This window comes from Schistocerca serialis, chromosome 1 (genome assembly GCF_023864345.2).
Source record: "Schistocerca serialis cubense isolate TAMUIC-IGC-003099 chromosome 1, iqSchSeri2.2, whole genome shotgun sequence".
Classification (NCBI taxonomy): Eukaryota; Metazoa; Arthropoda; class Insecta; order Orthoptera; family Acrididae; genus Schistocerca; species Schistocerca serialis.
In genome coordinates this window covers 1112254249-1112260248 of record NC_064638.1, presented here as the reverse complement: position 1 = coordinate 1112260248, position 6000 = coordinate 1112254249, and positions in this window count along the sequence as shown.

Sequence of the window (6000 nt, the reverse complement as noted above, 5' to 3'; positions counted from 1 at the left end):
TATTTCAACCTTAAAATCGCATCACATTTTAAAAACAACCAAGCTAAATAAAAACTTGGTGGGTACCTAATGCATTTACTGGGGAATTTCAAATCGATCATGAAGCAATGATCTAACGTCGAAGAAACATTAAATGTCCAAGTTAGGAAAGGGCCCAGTATTGACTATGACAATTCTTTAACACAAATAAAAGTAAAACTTAAGCCTCAGAAACTCTTCAAAATATAAATTGTTATCCCAAAATTTGACACTGCTACAATAACCCCAGCTCCAACAAGCCAACTTGACAACAAAATCCAACAATTGGCAGAGCCTAAAAGGAAAGTTCATCAAAACACTGCAAAATTTATTTCCGCTTCGAAAGAAACGAAAACACCGTTGGAAGAAGGCGGATTGTGAAACAGCATTTAAGTCTAGGCATGAGGCATTAAAAAATTGGAATAGTAACAGAACTAAAAATACGTACAACACCTTTGTATAAGAAAAGGAACATAGAAATTAATCCGACAGACTAAAAGAAACTACAGAATGCCGAACTTTTAGAAATCGAAAAAGGCCTCCAAAAGAACAGAACAAGAAACTTATATAAAACATTCAAAACAAAACTAACCATTACCAACTTCAAAGTTTTTGTTTCGAAAATGAAAACGGCAGTTTGGCTCGTACCAACCAAGCAGGAAAATTGTAAGCTACTTGCTAATTATTTTGGAAAACTACTAAACTGTCCGGAACCAGCGAATAAATCCCAGCCGCAGCAAACTAATAACACCAACCTAAGTCTATAGAAACTAAAGAATTCAAAATAACTAAACAAATATACTTAAAAACAATAAAGCATCTGGACTATACGATATAACTGCAGAACTATTCAAATCAGCTGGCCCTAACACTGCAAAAGAGATCTCCTAACTAATATGAAGTATCTGGCAATTGGGGGAAAATACCGGAGGACTGGAAAACTGTCCTAATTCATCCAGTGCATAAAAAAGAGGATATAACCAACGTTAATAATGACCGAGTACCTTGTAACATACAAAATTCTCTCGCAATGTTTACTTGATCAAGCCCAAGAAAAGTTAGAACCTAAATCAGTGAATACCAAGCAGGTTTTAGACCAAACAGATCCTGTTCGGAACAAATTATTAATTTACATACTAATTCTTAGGCCCTAAAAGATTCGTAGTAACAAAACTGTATGTATATTTGTTAATTTTAAAAAGGCCTATGACTCAATTGATCGTGAATCTCTTTTCCAAATTTTAAAGGAACAAGCGCTAGACAATAAAACTTTAACACTGATTAAGGAAACGTTAACCGGCACTAGCTCTAAAGTTAAATTCGTGGGAGTAATTCCTGAAACACTTGATACAAAGATTGGTGTTAGACTGGGAGATTACTGTTTAATTGTGTTTGGAAGAGGTAATTACAGAATTGTGAGAGCAATAGTTGAGTCAAAATACAATATAGATCAAAGAAGTTAGGTAGAGGTAATATTAGAGAAGATTGCATCGCCTTTGAGGATGATCTGGCAATTTTAACTAGGGATATTACTACAGCTATAGAAGAAATCTTCCTCCCATGAACCATGGACCTTGCCGTTGGTGGGGAGGCTTACGTGCCTCAGCGATACAGATGGCCGTACTGTAGGTGCAACTACAACTGAGGGGTATGTGTTGAGAGGCCAGACAAACGTCTGGTTCCTGAAGAGGGGAAGCAGCTTTTTCAGTAGTTGCAGGGGCAATAGTCTCGATGATTGACTGATCTGGCTTTGTAACACTAACCTAAAACGGACTTGCTATTTTTGTCTTGTTTTTTGTTTTCTTTGGTTTAGGGTGCTCACCCACTAAGGTAATTAGCGCCCAGTCACAAACGTTAGTGCAATACTAGCGTAGAAAAACGCAAGGGGGCAACATCAGGAAGTACTTACAAAGACGCAGAGAAACAAAATAAAAGAGTTGGATCATTTTGGACAAATCCGTCAGTGTAATAAAACGAAGGACACGAGCAGCTACTCTAAGCGTCATCAGCTAAAAGTTTCTGTAAGGTAGACGGCAGACAGAGGACAACACGAGAGTGAATAAAGCGGGGACAGAACAATAAAACATGGCGCACCGTCAATGGATGACCACAGGGGCACTGCGGGGCGGGGTCACAGGACAACACGTAGCGGAGGCTAAATCGGCAATGCCCAATCTGCAACCTGGCTGTGCTGGTACTGCGAAGGGACATGGATAGGTTAAAGTTGGATATAGTGGGAATTAGTGAAGTTCGGTGGCAGGAGGAACATAACTTTTGGTCAGGTGAATACAGAGTTATAAATACAAAATCAAGGAGGGGTAATGCAGGAGTAGGTTTAATAATGAATAAAATATAGGAGTGCAGGTAAGCTACTACTAACAGCATAGTGAGCGCATTATTGTGGCCAAGATGGACACGAAGCCCACAGCTACTACAGTAGTACAAGTTTATATGCCAACTAGCTCTGCAGATGACGAAGAAATTGAAGAAATGTGTGATGAAATGAAAGAAATTATTCAGATAGTGAAGGGAGACGAAAATTTAGTAGTCATGGGTGACTGGAATTCGATAGTAGGAAAAGTAAGAGAGGGAAACGTAGTAGGTGAATATGGATTGGGGGTAAGGGATGAAAGTGGAAGCCACCTGGTAGAATTTTGCACAGAGCATAACTCAATCATAGTTAACACTTGGTTCAATAATCATAAAAGAAAGTTGTATACATGGAAGAATCCCGGAGATACTAGAAGGTATCAGATAGATTATAAAATGATAAGACAGAGATTTAGGAACTAGGTTTTAAATTGTAAGACATTTCGAGGGGCAGATGTGGACTCTGATCACAATCTATTGGTTATGAACTGTAGATTAAAGCTGAAGAATCTGATAAAAGTTGGGAATTGAAGGAGATGGGATCTAGATAAATTAAACCAGACGTTGTACGGAGTTTCAGGGAGAGTATAAGGGAAAAATTGACAGGAATTGGGGATAGAAATACAGTAGAAGAAAAATGGGTAGCTTTGAGGGATGAAGTAGTGAAGGCAGCAGAGGATCAAGTAGGTAAAAAGACGAGGGCTAGTAGAAATCCTTGGGTAAGAGAAGAAATATTGAATTTAATTGATGAAAGGAGAAAATATAAAAATGCAATAAATGAGTCAGGCAAAAAGGAATACAAACGTCTCAAAAATGAGATCGACAGGATGTGCAGAATGGATAATTAGGGATGGCTACAGGACAAATGTAAGGATGTAGAGGATTATCTCACTAGGGGTAAGATAGGTACTGCCTAAAGGAAAATTAAAGAGACCTTTGGAGAAAAGAGAACCACTTGTATGAATATCAAGAGCTCAGATGGAAACCCAGTTCTAAGCAAAGAAGGAAAAGCAGAGAGGTGGAAGGAGTATATAGGTGGTCTATACAAGGGCGATGTACTTGAGGATAATATTATGGAAATGGAAGAGGATGTAGATGAAGATGAAATGGGAGATACGATACTGCATGAAGAGTTTGACATAGCACTGAAAGACCTGAGTCGAAACAAGGCTCGAGTGAGTAGACAACATTCCATTAGAACTACTGACGGCTTTGGGAGAGATACTCCTGACAAAACTCTACCATCTGGTGAACAAGATATATGAGGCAGGCGAAATACCGTCAGACTTCAAGAAGAATATAATAATTCCAATCCCAAAGAAGGCAGGTGTTGAAAGATGTGAATATTACCGAACTATGAGTTTAATAAGTCACAGCTGCAAACTACTAACGCGAATTCTTTATAGATGAATGGAAAAACTGGTATAAGCGGACCTCGGGGAAGATCAGTTTGGATTCCGTAGAAATATTGGAACACGTGAGGCAATACTGACCTTAAGACTCACCTTAGAAGAAGGATTAAGGAATGGCAAACCTACGTTCCTAGCATTTGTAGACTTAGAGAAAGCTTTTGACAATATTGACTGGAATACTCCCTTTCAAATTCTAAAGGTGGCAGGGGTAAAATACAGGGAGCGAAAAGCTATTTACAATTTGTACAGAAACCAGATGTCAGTTATAAGAGTCGAGGGGCATGAAAAGGAAGCAGTGGTAGGGGGGGAGTGAGACAGGGTTTTAGCCTCTCCCCGATGTTATTCAATCTGAATATTGCGAAAGCAGTAAAGGAAACAAAAGAAAAATTCGCAGTAGGTATAAAAATTCGTGGAGAAGAAATAAAAACTTTGAGGTCCGCCGATGACATTGTAATTCTGTCAGAGACAGCAAAGGACTTTTTAAGAGTAGGTGAACGGAATGGACCGTGTCTTAAAAAGAGGATATAAGATGAACATCAACAGAAGCAAAACGAGGATAATGGAATATAGTCGAATTAAGTCTGATGAAACTGAAGGAATTAGATTAGGAAATGAGACACTTAAAGTAGCGAAGGAGTTTTGCTATTTAGGGAGCAAAGTAACTGATGATGGTCGAAGTAGAGAGGATATAAAATATAGACTGGCAATGGCAAGGAAAGCGTTTCTGAAGAAGAGGAATTCGTTAACATCGTGCATAGATTTTAGTGTCACGAAGTCGTTTGTGAAAGTATTTGTATGGGGTGCAGCCATGTATGGAAGTGAAAAGTGGACGATAAATAGTTTGGTCAAGAAGAGAATAGAAGCTTTTGAAATGTGGTGCTACAGATGAATGCTGAAGATTAGATGGGTAGATCACATAACTAATTAGGAGGTATTGAAGATAATTGGAGAGAAGAGAAGTTTGTGGCACAACTTGAATACAAGAATGGATCGGTTGGTAGGACATGTTCTGAGGCATCAAGGGATCACCTATTTAGTATTGGAGGGCAGCGTGGAGGGTAAAATCGTTGAGGGAGACCAAGAGATGAATACGCTAAACAGGTTCAGAAGGATGTAGGTTGTAGTAGGTACTGGGAGATGTAGAAGCTTGTACAGGATAGATTAGCATGGACAGCTGCATCAAATCAGTCTCAGGACTGAAGACCACAAAAACCAGAACATAAAGGAAATAGCAGTTCTTAAAGAAGAAAAGCAGGACCACAAATATCATTAAAAAAACGGAATACATGAATGCAACAAACAAGCGCCAAAGTATTGAACACTAAATATGGAAAAAGAAAAAGGGTTTCTCTTTTTAAATACTTAGGGGGAATTCATACGAGAAAATGGTCTGGAGAAAGCTACTGCCAAGAAGCGGCAATTACATTCAGATTAACATAAAATATTTATAATAAATAACCGCTTTGTAAAATCAGTAGACTAAGGGATTAGAGCGATGTAATGAAACTGTAATCTTTTATGGAGCAGAAAGTTTAATTTTAAATAGAAAGAGGGATACTGAAGAAATTAAAAAAAGTAATAAAGAAAGATCATTACGAATATATTAGGCCCCAAAATTACTGATGGAGAAACTTAGAGGCTAAGAAGTCGGTTTACAATGAAGACTGGTTACAAGTCACACGTGCAGTCCATCCTAGAATATTTCTCAAATGTGTGGGACTCGCACCAGATATGTATAACGAGGGATATTCAGTATATACAGAGAAGGGTCGCAGGTCGCACGAATGGTCACAGATATGTTGAGCAGTAGGGGAGCGGCACATACGTGATGAAAAATCTGAACATTTGAAAACATACGCATACTATCCAGAGAACGTCTACATACAGTGTGTTAAGAACTGGCTTTAAATAATGAATCTGGGGATATACTACAACACTCTAATTATTGTTTCCTTGCTGATCACGATGACAAGATTGCATTAACTGCAGAGCCTACAGAATCACTTAAAGACACGTAAAAGATGCGCTAATAACTGTTACAATGGGAAGTTCTCTCTGCCATGCAGGTTATAGTAGTTTGAAGGTTATGGATATGCAAGCGGTACATTGCGATACATGCAATTAAAACAATATTTCCCTTGCACGATCATAATTTTCTTTTCAAATTCTTTTGTAACAACTTTTTGAAGTAGGTAATAGA